This window comes from Mauremys mutica, chromosome 13 (genome assembly GCF_020497125.1).
Source record: "Mauremys mutica isolate MM-2020 ecotype Southern chromosome 13, ASM2049712v1, whole genome shotgun sequence".
Classification (NCBI taxonomy): domain Eukaryota; kingdom Metazoa; phylum Chordata; order Testudines; family Geoemydidae; genus Mauremys; species Mauremys mutica.
Window position 1 is genome coordinate 1451820 of NC_059084.1, and position 20785 is coordinate 1472604.

General features: G+C 52.0%; 1 long non-coding RNA gene across 1 annotated transcript; it reads right to left on the reverse strand.

Annotated features, from left to right (window-relative positions):
• Positions 1-108: 108 nt before the first annotated feature.
• On the reverse strand, positions 109-20746 carry LOC123348138. The gene is made up of 3 exons (XR_006573174.1): positions 20632-20746; positions 18241-18419; positions 109-1232 (listed from the first exon to the last, which is right to left on the reverse strand). It is a non-coding gene; the product is annotated as an uncharacterized LOC123348138 (long non-coding RNA).
• Positions 20747-20785: the final 39 nt, after the last annotated feature.

A 20785-nucleotide genomic window follows, 5' to 3' on the forward strand; every position in this document is an offset into this window, starting at 1 on the left:
GTTTGATGTTTTCTGCCAAGAGACCTCGGAGCATTGCAGACACTAGTGCAGCTTCATCCCATGGTCTCTCTCCTGCATACTGTTGAGAAGCAATCCCATGCGCACAGCCTGAGGGGGTTGACAGCAGAGTAGAGGGGGGGCCTGGTAGGGAGACGCTCACCTCCAGGGAGCAGAGTCAAATCCAGCCCAGGGGAACACTGGTCAGGAATGTTACCACATTTCAGCTGCTTGGGGGATGGTCTCAGACAATTTCCACAGGACACAAGCTTCCATAAGTGGCCCAGATTGGGCACTCTTGTTGCCGGACTTCCTGGGCCATGGAGACAGAATTCCTCTCCTAGGGAGGCTTAGAGAGCCCTGCCTGGCTGTAGCGGGGGTTAAACCAAGAGGAACGGAGGAGAGTGCACTTGCTCTGAGTTGGGTAAACGGTGCCCCTCCACATCTCTCCCTCCTGTTTCGACCTACTGTCCCCCCTGTTCTGTGGCTAAACAGAACTCTGGCCCCTGAGCTATCGATCTGGGATTTCACATCCGTGAATGCAGTGCTGGTGGGAAGGAGAACCCCAGATGCAAACTGTCCCAGCTGCACTGTGCAGGTCTCTGTTCCTTTCCAGGGCATCATGGCAAGTGGGTTGTAAAGAAGCTGACTAAAGCCCTTTTCTCGCTCGCCCTCCTTCACTAGCAGTGTGATTCCAGATGTCAGCCAGCCAAACCCAAGTGTTTCTCTGAGCAGTGGCACCCAACTGGGACAGCAGCCTGCTGAGAGCATCCTTGCTTCCTTTTCTGCGCTGCTAGAGTTAATGATGGTCATCACCAAACAGCGGAGCTCCAGTAAGCTGGGCTGTGCCTAATTGAGAGAGATTTGCATGCTGGCAGCATTCGTTTTTTATCTCAGAAAAATGTCTTGTCAGGGAAGCTTAAAGGGTTCCTTCAATCATGACTTCAGGAGGCACCGCTGGCCTGGGTGTATTGAATGCCATTACTTAGGGATCAGCATGGGAGTCGTGGTGGCAGCAGCTGCACAAAGCTGCAAAAACGTATTTGTGGTGCAGAAATGATCTGTTCTGCCTTTTTTCCTCCCTTCTCCTTGACCCCGGTAGAAAAGAGGATCTTTAACCTTATCCTTTCAGAGATGGCTTCAGTTCTTGACAGTGCTGTACCCTGGAATTCTTCCCTTTCCATGGTGAATTCCTGCTTGCGTCTGGCCTTTGGACGTTCATACTGGAAGATGACCTGCTGGAAACCATGTTGGTCCTTCATGAAGCTGCATTTTGCACCAGAGAAACAAGGGGGTGGGGATGGGAAAAGAGGAGCTGGGTGGAGTAGCGGGGGACATGATAGTAGTGATGAAAGGAGTCTTAAAAGCTAGGAGCTATGTGGTGTTGTTTTTTTAAAGGAGAGCGAGAGACATGGTTTTGAATATGCTGAGTAGAAAAGAGTAATGTGAAGCATTGACTACAGGCCAGGTTGTTAGTTTAGATATACAATTGTGCACATAATTTGCACTCAGTTACTGCAGCTTCATTCACACAAAAGGGAGCTGTGTGCACAAATTACCAGAATTGGCTGTTTCTGTGCACAGTGACCCAAGTTGTGTCTTTAATCACAGTAATTGTGGGTGCAAGCTAGGGACGCATTCTGTGCACAGTCGCACCTCAACTCTGCTTCCTACCAGAGGGGCAAGATTCGTCTACCATGTCTGTGGCAGGAATGAGAGCAGCTTTCCAATCTCGCTGCTGTGGAGTGGCCTTAGTTTACAGCTATCTAATATTTGTTTTCCGTTAACTCTGTGCAGACCCATGGCCTTGGCTGGGCCATCAAGTGCAGAGACCCAGGGCTGGGAGATACCAAAGGGCTCTCTGCTCTGCTCTGCTCTGCTCTGCAGTGTTTGCAGAAGTGCTGCTGTTAGTGGAGCTTAGAGAACACTGGCAGTGACCATTTTATTAAACAGCCTTTCTCTTTGTGAAACGTTCTCTTGACCTGATTAGCTATTTGCCAGCTACATTTCAGTCTGCAGATAGCTCAGTATCAAATTCTTGCAGCCAGTTATGTTTGCTGTAGCTTGGCCACGTGATATGGTTTCTGTTCCCTGACTAGATTAAAGTCGCTTGTAGAACAGGTGTCTGGTGCAAGTACTTGTGTTTGCGGTTTCACAGCCCCTGTCGGTGCGCGTTCTCCATTTGCTCCCAGGGCTGTCTCCACAGTCAGTCGTGCCCGCGAATTCCTTCCGCGAATGTTTATGAAAGGGGGGGGATGGGCAAAGGGAATTATTTTTTTGGAGTGAATGTTGGTGGGGAAAAGCTGTGAGGTGCGGAGGACCTGAATCCGCAGGTCGGTGTTCAGGCTTTGCCTTGTGTGCCTCCTAGTGGCTGTCTGAGGTACAGAAGCTGCTCTCAGCTTTAGGGTCAGGGACAGATGCGCACCTGGCCCTTGGAAGGGAGGACAGCTAGAGATTAAGGCGAGTGTGAGGGGGAGAGGGGTCCCCCTCTTGGTGGTGCAGAGGCAGCAAAATGGCCTACAGTCTGCCCCCCACTCTCCCTCCCATGCAGCCTTGAGTGCAGGGTTGTGGCTTAGGAAGTGAGGACCTGGGGCTGGAGCACATGGTGCTCTGCCTATTCCAAGCTGCTGCAACAGCCTCTAGACAACTATTGCAGCAGAGGGTAAATTAGACCAGCCTTGAGGCTGCTCTGACTTGCATCAGAGCCAAACCAGCTCCAGAACTGGGGAAGTGTAATGCCACCTTCCTCCTCCTCCACACCCCCTCCCCTAGTTCTTGCACTAGCTTGGCTGGAATAGTGAATCGAGGCCCAGACCAAGGGGTAGGTTGGAGCCTTATCACACCATTTATACCAGCCTAAATCCTCCGGAGCTGTAATACCCTCTTTCTGCATTGTCTGCTGATCCGTTAGCCTGTCACTGAGCACCCTTATCTGACCCGTAAAACCATCACAGGGACTTGTGCTTAGAGGGCGATTCAGAAGCAGCCTGATTGAGAAGTCAATTGAAGCACAAACAGGCCAATCTGGGCTTCAAGAAAGGAGTAAATTCACTCTTTTTCCCAGTGAAAGAAATGTCTGAGGGGATTATAAAAAGTTAAAATGCCAGTGCTTATCTGCACACAAAGCAATCGGAGTGTCTCTTCCTTGTGATAGATGAGAAGAGTGGGCCAGATGTCACTGAGGTATTAGCACAGAGCTTGTTATCTTGGTACAGGCTTTCTTAAAACAGTGGAGTGATTCTAGTGCAACAAGATGCTCCTTCTCTGCTAGCGAGAGCAGCAACATTGCTCTATTGCCTCAGCGAAGCCCACGTAAACCCTGGGAAGGTGGAAACCAGAGTGAAAGCATCTTGCACAAATGTCTCTGGGTGTCTGAGGTGTTGGGGACTCCAGTGAGGCCATCAGAGGTTCCTAAAAGTGGAACAACCAGGCACCATTCCCCTTGAAGATAAAGTCACAGGATCCTTGCTCCTTTTTCAAGATATGCCAAAGAACAGTGTGTACCCGCTGGTTAATTCCTGGGTTCTCTTCAGCTAGCTGGCATTTGTGCCTGAAGAACCACCCAGCACATCTATATCTTCAGTGAATAAATAGAGTCTTGTGGGGCTGGGAAGTCATCTTCCCACCTGCACTAAATTTTCATTAGGCGAGGGAGCTGCAGTGGGAGAGAAACAGCTGCAATAAATTGTGGTCTGAGTTTGGGACCTGCTGCAAGCTGAGCTTTTCCACCTGCAAAATTTGCCCCTGCAGCACCTGGGCACTTGCTTCTTTCAACTTCTAGTGGCCATGATAGACTAGCCAAGAGAATTCCCTCTGGCAACATGCCAGAGCCCGCTCTAAGCTGCTGTGCATGGGGTGGGGAGGGCGACTCAGCCTCTTATCACAGGGCAAAGTGTGAGATGCCGTCTCCTCTGCCCTGGGTTTTTAATTAAGATAATTCTGTAGCTTAAAGTGCTCCTGCTGCACGCCAGGTCACTTTTGCACTAATGTTCAGTGGCACGGGAAAGCCTTGAAGATGCAAGCCAGGCACGAAGAGTCTGTGCAGCTGTGGATAAATAGCGTTGTTATAATTGGGAAGGATTAAAGGGTTGAGCTAATAGTAAACTTCTTTAATGAAAAAACTGTGGGTTGTAGACGGGGATTTGTCTCCGTGAACTTGTCTGCTGACCCTGGGTTAAAGTTCAGAGGGCAATGCAACAGTAGCTGTGCGAAAAATAAACAGCGAGCAGGGCTGTGTATGTTAAATGCGTGATGTTAATAGTGACGAGTGAATAGGGAGTTAAATTTAAGTCCCAAGCAGGGGAAGAGCAACTGCCCCACAGCGTGAGCTGCCACAGGAGACGACGAAGAACCTATTCTCACAGAGGAAATAAGAGCCTCGTTCATTTATGGGGCTTTGGCCGACATTTCAAGACCACCCTGCTGGAGGTGGCCGCACCTCAGCAGCGTGTATGGAAGTCCCAAACACAAGGAGGAAGGAGCGTGAGAGCGACGTCTCGGACTGTCCGGAGTCAGCAGACATCTCGGCCAAAAGCCATGAGAGAAACAGCACCTGCCCCTGGGAGAAGGGGGACAGCAGAGACAACTGCCTGTGATCAAGAGTGCGAGCTGCGTTGGGATCAGAACTGTCGCCCTGCACAAGTGGCTCTCACCTGCCTGTGACAGACACCTGAAGGGCCTGTCTCTTTATTGAGCATTTGGGCAACTCTTGTCTCCGGTGTGCCGTGCCAGTGAAGTCCAGTGGAATGGGAACGCCGTCTGCTGTGTTACCTGGCTGCAGATGGACTTTTCTCTCTTCCTAGCAGAAGGCTCTGCACCCGCTTGTTGTGTAAGTAGGGCCTTGTGCTGGTGTCTGGGCCTAGGCGTCCCGTCCCAGGCTCCGTGCTGGGTGGAAGCTGCATTGCCCAGGGCAGTTTGTGAAATGCGTTGGGATTCCGGAGGTAAACGGCGCTTTAGAATCGCAAGATTAGCGCTGTCCCTAGTGCAGCGCTGTGGCTGGTGCGGGTACCCGGGGCCGGGCGTAGGACTGAGCCACGACATCGCCTGCCCACATACAGCACCAAATAGAGCTCTGGCTGTGACACGGGGGTCGCGTGGAGCACCGGTAAAACAGCTCTCCTGGCTCTTAGCGAGGAGTGGCGTTCTGATGCCATGTTAAGGATAATCCCCTTTGGACTGCTACAGACTAGGGACCGAATGGCTGGGCAGCAGTTCTGCAGAAAAGGACCTAGGGGTTACGGTGGACGAAAAGCTGAATATGAGTCAGCAGTGTGCCCTTGTTGCCAAGAAGGCTAATGGCATTTTGGGCTGTATAAGTAGGGGCATTGCCAGCAGATCGAGGGATGTGATCATTCCCCTCTACTCAGCACTGGTGAGGCCTCATTTGGAGTACTGTGTCCAGTTTTGGGCCCCACACTACAAGAAGGATGTGGATAAATTGGAGAGAGTCCAGTGGAGGGCAACAAAAATGATTAGGGGGCTGGAGCACATGACTTATGAGGAGAGGCTGAGGGAACTGGGATTGTTTAGCCTGCAGAAGAGAAGAATGAGGGGGGATTTGATAGCTGCTTTCAACTACCTGAAAGGGGCTTCCAAAGAGGATGGATCTAGACTGTTCTCAGTGGTAGAAGATGACAGAACAAGGAGTAATGGTCTCAAGTTGCAGAGGGGGAGGTTTAGGTTGGATATTAGGAAAAACTTTTTCACTAGTAGGATGGTGAAGCACTGGAATGGGTTACCTAGGGAGGTGGTGGAATCTCCTTCCTTAGAGGTTTTTAAGGTCAGGCTTGACAAAGCCCTGGCTGGGATGATTTAGTTGGGTTTGGTCCTGCTTTGAGCAGGGGGTTGGACTAGATACCTCCTGAGGTCCCTTCCAACCCTGAGATTCTATGGTTCTATGACTCCAGTCTGGTCTCTTGGGGTTTGACCAACACATGCTGCACAATCACTACCCAGCATTGCCGGAGACTGCTAATTGAGCATCAAAATAAAGGGAGCTGAGCCAATCTCTGCTCTTCCCACTGGTGCAAACGTGCTGGGTTTTGGTTGCCTAGTTCCACACTGAGTTTATAATCCAAGGCCCTCGAAGCAGGAAGCTCTGGGGCTCTTGGTCACAAGTTGCTGGGGGTGGAGGACTGCAGGAGAGGGGTGGGGTGGGGGTTTCCACCTGTAGTGTGCTCGGCTGGTCCTTGTGCTTCCCCTCTTCACCTGCACTGGGGAATTCCCCACCCCCAGGGTGGCTACAGATACTGGGATCAGCGCAGCCCCCTCCCTTCTCTTGGCCCCGGCAGCCAGAACCCTTTCCTCAGATTCTCCGCCCAGGCGGTGGGGGCAGGGTCCATTTCTTTCCGGGGTTAGAAATCAGTGGGAAGCTGTGCAGCTCTTAGCCACCTTGCTGTGCAGAGCAGCTAAGCCTGAGCCCGCTCTGGAGCGGAGGCGAGACTCGGGGAGGTGTCTGGGCTGAAGCCAGCCTGGACAGAGGCGGGTTCTGGGAGGGGTGTGCGAGGGGAAGTCCCTTGCGTGCAGGACAGAGGAGCAGCACCGCTATCGAAGGAGCGACCTCTCGCCACGTTCCCGCCCTGCAGGGAGGAATAACCCCCATTGGCACACGAGGAAGCTGAGGCACGGAGAGGTTGGGACTTGGCCATGGTCCCAGCAGAGCTGGGAACAGACCCCGGAGTCTCCTGATGGCCATTGCTCTGCCTGGACCCGAGCGGGCTGCGTAGCCCTGTGCTGTGCGCCCGGCCAGGCCAGGCTGGCAGTGCTGGCTCCAGGGAATGAAACGACTCTGATAGCTTTGTGCACTCAGTGCTGGGCGCCCAGGGCCCCGGCTAGAAGCACCTGTTGACGGGCTCATCCTGGCACAGACGGGTTCAGCATCATTGGCACTGGTCTCTTTTGTCGCGCTCCCCTTCCTTCACATCACACTCCTGTGGACAGCGTAACGTAAATCCACTGGGCTCCCGTCTGAAGCAGCTGGGCCTCTGCTAGCCCGTGGCACGTGGAGTCATCTGCTCCGGAATCCAGGGCCTCTGTTTGCTGCCGCGTGCTCGGCGTTCAGAATGCAGCACTCGCTGTGGTGCTGCTGCTGCTCCGTGTCCTGCTCTCTGGCTGCTGCCAGGGGATTAGAAAATCCCTTTCCATGTTCCTTTCGAGTGTGCAGGAGGTGGGAGAATTGACAAGAGGGCCGAGGAGAGCGGAGCTCTGGTAAGACAGGAGGGCTGGGCATCCCCCCCCCCCCTCGCTCCCCACGAGAGTAGCTCAGCACACAGCTGGGAGCTGATTTATAAGATAGAGGCGGAGAAGCGTGCAGGGAGAGAGACCGATTTATTGCACCTCGCTCTGGGTCGTGTTTTCTTGTCTCTGATTGTAAACAGACTTGACTAAAGAGGTAAATTGGAAGTTAATTAGAGGGAACATGATTGATGAGACACTTTGTGGTGATTTGGGAGGTGAGGGAACTTCTTACACTCAGAGCAGAAGGGGGGCAGGGGGCCTCTGCGGCTGGTGCGATGACTCCCCCCGCTCCCTCCCAGCACTGTAGCCCTTGTTCTTCTGAATCTCTTCCCGGACGAGAGGTTGGCAGTGTCACACACAGCAGGGCCCACCCAGCAGCAGCTGCCACGCAGACTGCTCTGGCCATGGAGTTGGGTGGCTGGGTTGGGATCTGTAGCCCTGGAGCTGGTGAAATTGCACTTGAGGCAGGGGAATAGTCTGCCCTCCTTGTCCCACCAGCTGGGGCCTGCTTGGGAAGAGCCCTTTGGGCCCCTGCATGCCCGTGCGAAAGGAAGGCTGGAGTTATCCCAGCCTGGCTTCCAGCCGCCTCCTGCTCCGGGGAGAAGGAATCTGCATTTGCAGAGCAGGGAGCTCAAAGCCCTTTACCAGCAATGAGGCCCTCACTAGACAGATAAGGTGTTGTCAGTAGCTGCTGGTGTGGTGCTCTGCTCTTGATCGATGATGAGAACAGTCGGCTGCGTGCGTGTTCCCTCTGTGCGCTGCCCCTGCTCTGCACAGGTAGCTGACACAGCAAACCCCGAGAGACCCCAAAGACCAGAGACTCTAGTAAGGTACAAAGGCACCTGGCCAGGTTTATTGTCAAACGAAGCACAGTAATAGTTTCCCATAGACTCTACAGGACATACTACGAATATGTGCCCCCGGCAATGGACCGGCTCAGTCAGTGGCGGGACTCTCCACTGCCCCTAGGCCTGACAAAGACGTGCACTTTGGGACCTACTTTTATACCGTTACAGGACAGATCACTCATCCCTCCTGATGTATTGAGGTACAGCCCCTTGGCCCATTGGGGGCCGTCTCCTCCTTTGATCATGTTGTTTCAAACAGAGCTATCCATCATACTGTCCTTTTGACTCTGTCTTTAAGATGCACCTGCCTGTTCCTCGTTATATCTGTGGAGTGTTCTGATGTCATCTTGGCACAAGTTCCTCTTATTGGCACTTACGTGTGGATGCACCTGCTTCTAGCAACCCTCTTCTCGCCAACTTCTGTGAGTGGGGCCTGCCTCTGGCTCACAGCCCAGCTCTTGCTTAGCAATGCCTGGAAGTACTTTGGTTCAGGCTTCAGACCTCAGACTGGGCCTCTGACATAAGAATTTGTTTCAGGGCCTCATCTTACTACAAGAGGGCTTAACTGCCCATGTCAGAGCACTGCCCAAAGGCCCCCGTGCCAGGGGCAGGTATGTATCCCATCTCACAGCACAGAGAGCTATGGGGATTTCGTCCTTTCCTTAGTCACCCACAGGCCCAAGCGGTGTGACCCAGACATGGGGTGGCCTGGTCAGTCTAGGCTAACGGGGCAGAGTCTGTCCTGCTGCAAGCAGTCTTCATGGTGCTTTGTGCATCATGTCACTCAGCTCCAAGCTGCACTGCCTGCCTCTTGGGGAGTCGGGGGGGCTCTGAACCAAATCCACCTCTTTTCTGGCTGCTGACGGCTTGAGGGGAAACAAGGGCTCTGCTGGCACAGATTGTCCCTGCCTCTTTCCACGGGGGTGGAGCACCCGCCATGCCAGCTGTCCCCAAGGAACCTATCGTAAGGGCTGGCTCTAGGGCCCGTTTCTTGATACGCTTCCCACTTCGACTCGAGTCTCATCTCACTCCGTTGGCGACAAGTCTTGGACTGGGCTGGAGTCCCCAGGCTTCCCATCCCTCGGCGATCTGGTTTCAGACCTGGCACCCAACTGAACTGGCTGCTGGTGCTGGCTGATCTCCTGCTGATGAAGATCAGATCCCCTGAGATCTGTCGGCATCAATACTGCTGACCTGCGAGGGCCTGTTGGTTCTGCTGAAGTCCCCAGCTAGGGGCTCTGCTTCTTCCTGTGTGAAGCCCAACTCGTGGCCGTGGGTGGGTGATCGTCTGCAGGCGGGACTCCTCTTGCCGTCGCCCCATTCAGGGTCGCTGGGAGGACTAGCCCAGAGGTCGGGGACGCAGTGCTGTCCCGGCCCCAGCTCCTGGCTCCCCCATGGCAGTGGCGTGACCTGCTCGCAGGGTGAATGAGGGGGAGATTCAGATGAGGGTTCGCTGGCAGCACATGCGAGACGGGGGGTGATCTTGGCCCCAGAGTCCAGCTCCGCGTGGCTGCCTGTAGAGCCCTGCCTGCCTGCTGACATCAACCGCCCTTCCGGGGCGTGCGACCTCCCTGGACACTTCTGTTCAATTCCGAATGTGCCGCGTCACACGAGATCGGTGTTCCCGGCGTGGCGCCCCCGCCTGCAGAGGGCATTACACTGGGGGCAGGGGAGAGTAGCTGCTTCCCCTGCCCTGCCCCAGCCCCATCGTGGCGGCTGTGGGGAGCCTGCTGTTGATTTTTTCTTTCTGCCTCATCTGCACTCAGGGCTTCAGACCCATCCTTAGCCAGACTCGGCTGCCACAGGAGCCGATGCAGGGCCTGAGTGTAGGCAACTGAAGCCATAAGGCCCTGCGTGCAAACGCTGCCGGGGCTGGGTGCAGCCCCTATGTGACAGCAACCCAGAAAGCAAGCGGCCGACGTTGGAACCCCCTGGGTCTCCCGCCAACCTTGGCGTCTGATAAGTGCTGGGTTAGAGCATCTCTCACAGAGCAACAGGACCAGATAATGGCGCCTGGAAAGACTTCAAATTGAAGCAACATAACCTCTCTGATTTCCTTGCAGGAGGGATCCCAGCAGAAGCTATGCGGGGGTCCCTGGTGTGCACAGAACAGGAATAGCCGTGTTCACTGGGTGCCCGGATGCATCTCCGGCTTGGCTCCCCCGAACAGCTTGTTAGCATCTCTAAATGGGGCGAGGTGAGTGCAAATCATGACTGAGGAATGTTTTCTGGCATCCTTGTACAGGGACCAAGGCAACACTAAATACAAAGAGACACTGTCAGAATTGAGAACCAAACCGTCTGACGTGCAAATACAGTCACTTACACCAGGGATTTTTCTAAGAGATCTTGGTTGCAGGAAACCTTATCATGAGCAGCAGTAAATAAACCAGAAAAGGCACTGGGGGGAGGGAGGAAGAGTCTTTTTGTGTTTGATTTTTGGCCATTAAAATCATGATCTGGAACATGAAACAGTCCTAGAAATGACACTGATACCCCATGACAGCCCTTTGTCTGCTGGGAAATTGACGGTGGGTTTTGGAGAAGAGGAAGAAGTTAAATGACAGAAAATGAACTTGAATCATTCCTAAAGAAATGCTGGTTCTTTTACCAAGGCCTCTTTGTCCGGAGGGTTCTAGGGTTTGGATAATCTTGCGCAGCAGGTGGGCTGCTCCAGTCAGATCTGTGAGACTTAGAGAAGCCCGTATGCCCAGAGTGGAGTGTGCTCCACCAGTGGTAAGACACTGTGTGATCCTCCCTTTACCTCAGTCTCTGTCAAGCTACCCGGGAACTTTCAGTTGGTTGGTCAGGGGCAGCTGTGAAAACTTTAATTTGGCTGCCTCTTTTCCTGGTGAATGTTCACGTAGCAAAGACATAATCTTTAAGGATCTGCTGGCTCTGGCCTTGAACCTGAAACTGTATCTCCACCACCTCAGGATGTGAGCACTTTGCAGAGTTCATGATTCTCTCTCGCCTCAGCCCTCTGAGGTAGAGAAGTATTAACAACATGCTGCAGATGGGAAATGAAGCTCCGAGAAAGTGACTTGTCCAAGGTCACACAAGGACACTAATAGAGCAGAGAATTTAACCCTGGTAGCCCGAGTCCCAGAGCAGGGCCTTAGTTATCAGCCCATCCTTCCTCTCGGTGCAGAAATACTGCAGGATTTATGGATTTCTTTTCGTTCAGGTCTCTATCAAGCACCTACTAGTGGTGAGGGCTCAGGACAATGCTCTTGGGTCCTTTCAAAGCTCAGAGTGACTCTAGAGAGCAGCCCTCCCCCTCCCCCTCTCCCGAGGAATAATGGGCACTTCTTGCATAAGCCAGCAACACGGGACTTTTCACTCCCTAGAACTCAAAAAGCTTGGTCCAGTTCTTTACACAGAGACCAACAGCCTCCTTCGGCACTGCACGTTTTCATGCATGGCAGATGACAGAACAAGGAGCAATGGTCTCACGTTGCAGTGAGGGAGGTTTAGGTTGGATATTAGGAAACACTGTTTCACTAGGAGGGTGGTGAAGCACTGGAATGGGTTCCCTAGGGAGGTGGTGGAATCTCCTTCCTTAGAGGTTTTTAAGGCCCGGCTTGACAAAGCCCTGGCTGGGATGATTTAGTTGGGGTTGGTCCTGCTTTGAGCAGGGGGTTGGACTAGATACCTCCTGAGGTCTCTTCCAACCCTGATATTCTATGATTCCCTACTCTTAACACTAGACCGTCATCCCCTGCTGAGGCAGTGCCCGCCCCCGACTGACACTGGAATCTGTGTTCTCCCAGACCCAGGTCCTACTCGCCTGTACTTTTCACGGAGTGCTTTGGACTGTGCTCTCTTGTCTGGCAGTACCCAGACGTGTTGACACAACCCTCCTTTGATTTTCTGATATCGCTTAAATCAGCCCTAAGCCGTCTCCATGGTGCTGTTATCATTGTCATAACCTGTTTGTGTAATAAAATATCTTATTTATAGATAGTGGTAATGTGCCTTCCTGCGATGCGCACAGGCCTTGGCAAATAATCGAATAGCACACGACAGTCACACTTCAGCTGTGAAAGGAACCTTTCCAACAGAGATTGTTGAGATTCAAAACAAGGACCAGGAACGGGTCCAGTATCAGTCCGAATGGTATTTATTCTGCCCAGGAAAAAAATGAACAAACCAATCCACCGTTCTAGGCATGGAGTGGAGAGGCAGAAGCTAACCTGAGCCCATGCTAACAGGGCCTGGGTCCACTTTAGTAGCTGGACTCTAAATGAGAGCCCTCTTCATGCCGTTAGAAGCTTTGTCTTCGGGGGCTTGAGGCCACTGGTAGGGAACGAGCATCTCGCTGGGCTGAGTTCTCAAGGCAATAGGCAGCATTTGACACCTGTTATTCCCGGCATCGAAGACCCAGCCGTGAGCAGTAGCTGCTGGGGGGTGAAAGGTTTGGGCCTCAGCCTGCTCTTTCCATTGCCACTGCGGACGGGTGAGCGGCGTGGGGAGGACGGCTGGGCAGGGAGTAACGGCTGCGGGAGGGGCCTGTATTGGGGACATACAGTGCGAACAAGGCGTTCAGTGAGGACTCGGTCAGGGTAATGCTCTCGCGGGAGCGGGGGAGGGGGCTGTTTTCACGTCGTTAGCTGGCGGCTGAGGATTGCTGAGAGCCCCTGAGCGGCCTGGCTGCATGGAAGTCACTACCCCTCCCGAGCCCTAGTTACTCGCATGCAAATGGAGCTGCGCCGGTCAACTCACGCTGAGGTTGTGGCCCCGCATGTGGACGGCATCGGGAAGGTGCTCCGTGTTTTTATTTATTGTCAAGCCCAGCGCATGGCATCGAATTCTCCTTCGGTTTTTTCTCCATTAACTTATAAATTATTTTGAAATCTGAATTTAAGAGTCAAAATTGTTGTCAGCACTTAGAGGCATAACAAATAAATCAGCTACTCGGTAAAGATGCGATTCCAGTTTTCCTCCTGCAATGAAATTTTGAGCAACACTGACAATGTGACGAAGTGGGGGATTGTCTTGGTTTCCAGTGGGTTGCACGCAGACGGGGTGGGACTCAGTGTCCCCGGGTGTTACGGGTTTAACGAGGGGAGGGGAGAGGGAGTTTGTGGTTACACAGGACCAGAGAGGGAACTTGGGACCCCGGCCAATGGCCTGGAGGATGGAGACCCCAGCGACTGGTGACCCAGAGACCCAGCTCAGTTGTCGCAGCCGGTTCTGACCAGTGGGAGGACAATGGGCTGCGGGGAGAGGACCCCGGTGACCTGACCAGCTGGTTCCAGCCAGAGGACAGAAGAGGGGAGGCCCAGGCATGGGATTTACAACCTTGTTTCCCTGGAGAGAAGACAATGGACAGAGGCAGGGCTTGGGGCCGGGGATATGGGAGGCCCAGCTGGGAAGCAGGGGGGCTCTGGGCTGGAGAGGGGGAGCAGGCAGAGCCCCCCTGGCTGCAGGGGAGACTGGGATGTGCTGGGCTGAGGGAGGCCAGGCCTGAGAGTTTCCTGTGCTGGGTTCAGTGCTCAAAAAACCCTCCTGTTTTACGCTGGCTGAGAGTCACTCTGGTCTAGAGAACACGGTTGCATCGTCCCCTTCGGAGGGTGGAGGCCCCGGGGGTCCAGAACGAGGGGACTCCCTGAGGGGGCCCACGGCAGAGACAGACGTGCTGAGGCTCAGAAAGGTGCGGCTCCAGGAGGTGGAGGGGCCTGACCCCGAGAGAGAGAGTGGACCCCCGAGAAGGGCTGTCGCACTGAAAGGGGCACCCCCCACGGACCGCACGGAACCAAGAGTGGGCACGATCTGTGAGTCCATGACAGACTGCAATAGGGGGAAAGACGCTGGAAGGATGAGCACAGCTTTGTCCGGTGTAAAAGGATGCTGTTGTGTGTTGCACCAAACAGAATTTCTGTTTCTTGTCCAGTTATAGTTGAGTTCAGTTGCAGGTAAAATGATTCCAAATATAAAAGTTTTCTATTTTATGTCCAAATATTTAGACTGTTTCAAATTCAGCTTCCAATTTTGCATGCTCACTTTTGCAAGCACAACTAAATGCAGATGCACACCAGTTCTACACATGCAAAGCTTTCAACTTCATATGAAAATTGTGCAGCTGGGAGCTTGGTTGTCTAATTTGCATATGTAAATGATTATTGATATTCATCCATTTTGCAGATGAGCACTTTGCAAGCAGAATCCATTGCACATGCAAAATTGGAAAGAGGGTGGGAAATCTGTCACTGAATGAAATAAGAAATGCTTCAGCCTTGAGAGTAGGCTGCAGCGGGTGTTCCATTATCACTAAGACCAGCCCTGAAAGAGTGCCCACGGGTTTGAAAAACAAAATACAGAATGTGCAAATAAAGGGCCCCTATTTGCACTGTGAATGCCAGTCCCCTGTGTCTGGCTGAGACAGGCATGGGGTTAAAGGAGAAAATCCTGCTCTCATTCATAGCTGGGTGACCTCATTGGCTTCAGCAGGGCTGTACCGGTGCAACAGGGGGCAGGGCCTGGTGCCATTCACCGGTGAGTTACGATCAGGGTGGAAAGGGAAATTTTGGACATGTGCACATGGTGCAAGGATGTCTGGCATCTTGCTGCAGGGCTGGTCACCCTGCTGCACGGAAGACTTATTGTCCGTTAATCATCATGCTGTGAAAATAGAAAATCATCTGGAAATGGAACTTAATTCAGGCTCTACATCTGGAGATGTTCCGAGCTTTAAGAGGAAATTCATGCTCTCATTGCTTCTTCATGGCATCATTTAAATATATTTGATTATGCAATAAAAGATCTTCGCAGATTCCAGCCATTTAACTGTGATTATACGACGTCAGTATCCAGATTCCTAAGAGAGACCATCAATACGTATGCTCCCTGCATGTCACTCAGCAGGTACGACCAGCCAGGTAAGAGAGAACACCTGGCCGGGCTGGGCTTTCAGTACCTCAGGACAAGGATTCCTACTGGTATTCAAGAGGAGAATGTTCACTTCCTGGGAGGCTTTAGCCATTACTGCAATTATAATCACAATATCTAGCTCATGTAAAGCGTGTCTCATCCTTTGATCTCAAAGTACTTTACAAAAGAGGTAAACATAATTATCCAGATTTTACAGATGGGGAAACGGAGGCACCGAGCGATGAAGTGGCTTTTCCAAGGGCACCCAGTAGGCCAGCAGGAGAGCTAGGACCAGAACCAGGTCTCCTGAGCCCCAGCCCATCGCTTTAGGCTATGCTGCCATGATTTAGTTAACTGCCGTATGCTTGTTACACACTGCTGGTTTCTTCTTCCAGTTGTACTTGGCTAAAGGCAACCAGTTCTCATGTCTCTGACTGTAAAGTGAGTTTTGCCAGGATTGGGGAGAACTTTTCCTCCATGTGCTACATTGCCCAGCTAGTTACTTGATTGTGGAGTATTCTCGCTGTCTTCTGGATCTCTGCCCACGTGGGGCAGGCTTCTGCTTTCGCTACACCCTGCCCTCCACCGCCGTATTCGGTGATCTGGTCAAGTGCAGCAAATGCTCCACTGACGTGGGATTCTATTGAAATGATTTAAAATTAGTGAGATTCCTGCGCAAGGAGACTGATGCAGCGGAGATGCCCTCACTTTTCTACAGTCAAGGCCTCCCTTGAAGTTAGGAGACAAGTGACTCTCCCAAGGTTTTGCCATAATCTGCTTAAAACTTTAAATCTCCCTAAACTTGCTCAGGCTGCTGCGCGGTTCCAAGAACCTATCCACCGGGAACTCCTTAAGCTTCGCCTTTGATGCTGCTGCACTTTTGATGTTACAAAGCAAGAACCTTCTGAACTGCAACCAGCTGTCTGAGCATCATAAGATACAAAACTACAACCTGGCCAGGATGATCAATTATTGCTCTTTATTCCTGCCCCCACTCTCCAAATCCTAGAGGGAGTAATGAACCTGAGTAGAGATCAATGCTATCTGCTCTGTCCTTATGGGAGATTTATTCTGACATGTGGAAAACATTGCAGAATGCAGAATTTTTTTAAACCTATTGATTTGTAATGTTGGTATTACACTGTCAGTAGTTACACGGTCTATAGTCTAGCACTTTTTTCAGCTGGACCTCCAGGGACCCTGCCTTCCAGGGTGGTAATATGAAAAATACTCTTGCCACTTCTGTGGGAGAAATCCCGCTGAGCGAAGGGTGAAGAAATACTGTTGTATTTTCAAGTCCAATTTAAAGAATCTCTTTGAAGAGTGGGGGGAGGTGTCTGTCATCTCTCAGCAATATCTGACATAATCTGATTCTGACTGTTTATCTAGAGAGGAAATGTCATTTGGATTCCTGTGCAGTGCACAGATACCATCAGAGGAGTGAAGACAGTAGCTGTGACTTAGAGAAGAAGCTTGGTATTTAGACGGGTGATATGTTGCCTGCGGGCTCCTATTTGTGTTTCTGTTACCTTTTTAGAGCAGGTCGACAGAAGTTATAGGTCGTGCCCTCTGAGTGGGCCTGATTCTGATCTGTTACACTGGTGGAATCTGGGAAAACTCCATTGATGTCAGTGGAATTATTCCTAGATTTACATGGGTGAAAATGAGATCAGAATCAGGCCTATTGTGTTAAATCATTTCCTGAACATCTTTTATAGCAAGAAAGTGCCACGGTGCAAAGTGTCTCTTCTCACTCACACAGGCCTTAGATTGTATCTGAGCCGTCTCGCGGCCATTATTCAGACAGCACCCCCACTGCTATTGATGGGAGCCTCGCCTGAGTGAGGATTTCAGGATCGTGCCCTTGCTGTCCCAGGCAGCACGATTACAATGCATTGCGCTAATCATTACAATAATCGTTATAAAACAGCAGTGCCAGAGCCATTGGCTCGTGCTCAGCCCCGGTGCTGGCTGGGATCACGCAGCATCCCCGTGGCTAAAGCAAACAGGGGTGTGTGAGCTATTGCCTAGTCTTTGTAAGAGTCTAATGCTGCCGGCTTCTTTTATTTCACTATAAATAATACATTTTCCATTGTGGGGGAGGGAAAATACATTCAAGGGGCCTGTCTTCCTATAAAATACCATAATGAAATCATCAAAATAGGATTTACTTAGATTATTGCTGCTAGGTAATATACAGTAGATCAAGAATACTTCCAGCCTTGTATTAGAGCCTATTAAGCTTTTTGTTATGAAGAGGAACTTGCTGGAGTTGAGATTTGTGACACACTTTCAAATTTCCATGAGAAATCCTTTCGTACAAAAAGCTGTGGGTGCTACCTGCAAACAGCCGCCAGTAATGCAGTGTTTAAAATCTCTCTTTGAGGGTATCGGCTTCCATGTGTTACTGTATTAACTGTAATAGATTGAGCCATGTCACTTAACCAGAAAATCAGGGAGATAAAAGAAGGTAGTCTAATTGGAAGTGTGTTCTCTCCCTCCCCTGCCACTGGAAAACAGAGGACGGGATTTATCTCAAATTTCCCAGAACGATTTCTCCTTCAGGCACAGCCCCACCATGGAAAACGTTACACCCAGCGGAGTAAGGAGGTTAGTAGCGTGTGCACATGCGCTTTTGATGGAACCTTTGGTAACCTTAGCTCTGGTGGGTGTGGCTGAGGACCCGGAAAGGACGTGGTCCTGGCCCGTGCTTCACTGTTGAGCAGGCTGGCGGGGAGTGGGGACTTAAGGAGCCTTTTCCCCAGCAGAGTCAGATCTTGCTACAATGCATTAGAAAGTGGAACGCGGTAGCAGGGCCCAGGTCCCCCTGTTTGGGGCTCGAGACAGGAGCTCTTGTTCTCCTCGTGCAGTAGTGGCGTGGTTCTCAACCTGTGCACTGCCAGGGGGCCGCAGACTACGTCTAAGGGCTCCACGCCAGACTGAGTCTGCAAACTGACTGAACAGACTTCAGCTATAGCTACAGACGATAGATTTCCAAAGGGGGCCGCACCTCCATGTGACATTTCCAGAGGGGTTTGCAGATGGAATGAAAGGTTGAGAACCAGTGCACTAGTGCCTGTTACCAGCAGCAGCAATGCTGAGTTTGCAGGCAGTGGCAGGGCCAGCAGAAGGCTCCCTAACCATGGGGGGGGGGGCACTGGTGCCTGAACATGCCCCCCAAGGCCCTGCCCCTGCAGCACCCCTTCTCCCCAAGGCCCTGCCCTTGGACCGCCCCTTCCCCGAAGCTCTGCTCCTCCCCAAGACCTCCCCCCATCCGCTCGCTCACCCGTATGGATGGTAAAAAGTGGGAGGGCAAGTGCCCCCGGCCCTCCTGTTCCGGCACCGCCGGATAGTGGTGCACACGCAGCAACGTGCTCCCTGAATCCACGGTGTCCTGGCAGCAGGATCTTGGGGAGAGTGACCGGAGCTGCTTCTCCTTGCTGCAGCAGCCAGGGCAGGATTTGGCTGTTAACAGGACAAGGGAGACAGTGGAGATGGGGTGAGTGCAGGCCCCTACCGAGAGAGGGAACTAAAACCTCTGGCCAAGCTTCTCACCCCATAGCACCTACAATTAGGCTCCTAAATCCATAGGGAGGCAACTTAAGGGCTTGACTAAACATTTGAAAGTGCTGAGAATCGAGCGGTTCCCACGGACTCCATGAAGCAGGATGCTAATTTAGGAGTCTAAATAAGGACTTGAGGCTAACCTGAGACCCGCAGGTTTGGGACTCCGGGGCTTCTGGGTGGAATGGCTTCCTGAGGCCTATAATGCTGAGAGGGCCTTGGGTAGTGTGATGTGAAGCAGTGCACAGAACTAGGCAGGTCTGATGCTCTTCTTGGGATAGTCCAGTGTTCTCATTAGGACTGTCTGTATATTATACTGGGCAAAGACAAATCTAACCTGGGCACGCAGGGAACTTCCCCTCCCAAGGAGGTTTGTGAGACTCAAATTGATTCATAGGAGAGCAGCACAAACCCCATTGCTTGGAACATGAAAATACATTAAAATATTCTAAACCCTTGAGTGCAAGTTAACCAGCCCTGCTGATTTTAAAATGTAGTTACCGAGAGACGCACCCCACCCATGTACTTATTCACTACACCACTATTGACGTGGACTCTTCATACATTCCAGGAGTGGTGTACCTGAGCCCACTTATCTCCTGATGCTTTAAAAACTCCCACAGCCCAATCTGGGTCTGTGGTGGTGATGTGATATGTATGTACCTCGTGATCCTTGTGTCACGCAGTGTGGGGAAGCCAGGGCCCTGCACCCCTCTTCCTGAGATTCACTGTGACTCTCAGCCAGCCAGTAAAACAGAAGGTTTATTAGATGACAGGAACACAGTCCCAAGCGGAGCGTGTAGGTACAACCAGAACCCCTCAATCAAGTCCTTCTGGGGGGTTCAGGGAGCTTAGACCCCAGCTTGGGGTTCCCTGCGTTGCACCCCCAGCCCCAGACTGAAAACAAAACCTCTTCCAGCAGCTCTCTTCCCCCTCCCCCTGCTCCTCCTTTCCTTTGTTCAGTCTCCTGGGCAGAAGGTGTCACTTTTCCCAACCCCCCTCCTGGCTCAGGTTACAGCTCAGGTAGCCTCCTTCAAGGGAAGTCCCCCATCCCCACTGTAACCCCCCTGCGACATTCCCAGGTCAAATCCGCCCTGCTTCCTGCTGCATCACAGGTTATAAGCGATACCTGTAATCCCTCATAACCCAAGCCTGACCCCAGATGTACAGTACCTTCCCTCTTAACTTGTGTATATTTAATTTTAAACATTAACTTTAATAATTTTTTAATCTGCTGTTTAAGATCATCCTGAGATGCTAGTAGAATGGAAACAGCCTTGTTATACGATTACATCATCTGTTACCTCCACCCCCCAATACTGAACAGAAATATTTATTGAACACATCTACCTTTTCTGCATTATTATTGATAATTCTACCATTTGCATCTTGTAATGCACCAATATAATTGCTAGGATTCTTTTTGTTCCTAAAATACTTTAATAATTCCTTATTTTCCTTAATGCTGCAGGGTGCAGATTTCTCTGTCCCTTTGCTTCCCGTATCAATTTTCTACACTCCCTACCTTCTCATTTATATTCATCTAGGCAAAACAATAACTACAGGCCTCCACTCTCTGCCTTGGTTTCTTCAACACTCTTGAGCGTTCTTTGGGATTTGGTCAGTCTCCTCAGGTTTCTAGCTTCCCCCCTGCGAGACCTTACTCCTCCCGCTCAGGAGGAGCGAATCTCCTCTTTGACCTGTACAGCCAGCCAGCTTCCCCCAGGTTGGACCCATACCACAGTCAAAGGGTTCCCCCTCCCTCAGGACTCCTCTCCATTTCTGTTTTTACAGGCCTGCACTAACACCTCTTTCCATTCGTCCCTCTCCCCTAGGGAAGCTGCGGCAGCCACCCTGTGTGCGGGGAGGCCAGGGCTGGTCTTTACCACCAGGCTGGTTAGACGCAGACCCCCAGGTGCCAGTCCCCGTCCTTGGCGCCGGTGAGGCAGGAGGAACACAGCGACGGCAGGTCAGAGTCCATAACATCACCCCCACTCCAGAGCTACACAGTGGGGTGACCAGATGTCCTGATTTTATAGGGACAGTCCCAACATTTGGGGCTTTTTCTTATAGGGGCTCCTGTTACCCCCCACCCCCTGTCCCGGTTTCTCACACGTGCTGCCAGGTCACCCTAGGACAAAGCCACATTGTCCCAGGCCGGGGTCCTGCCCCGGGCCCTCGAGGGGCAGAGGCTCCGATCTGCCGCCTGGGCTCGGGGGAGTTCAGGGCCAGGGCCCGGGGGGGGGCAGGGTTAGCCCCAGGCTGTC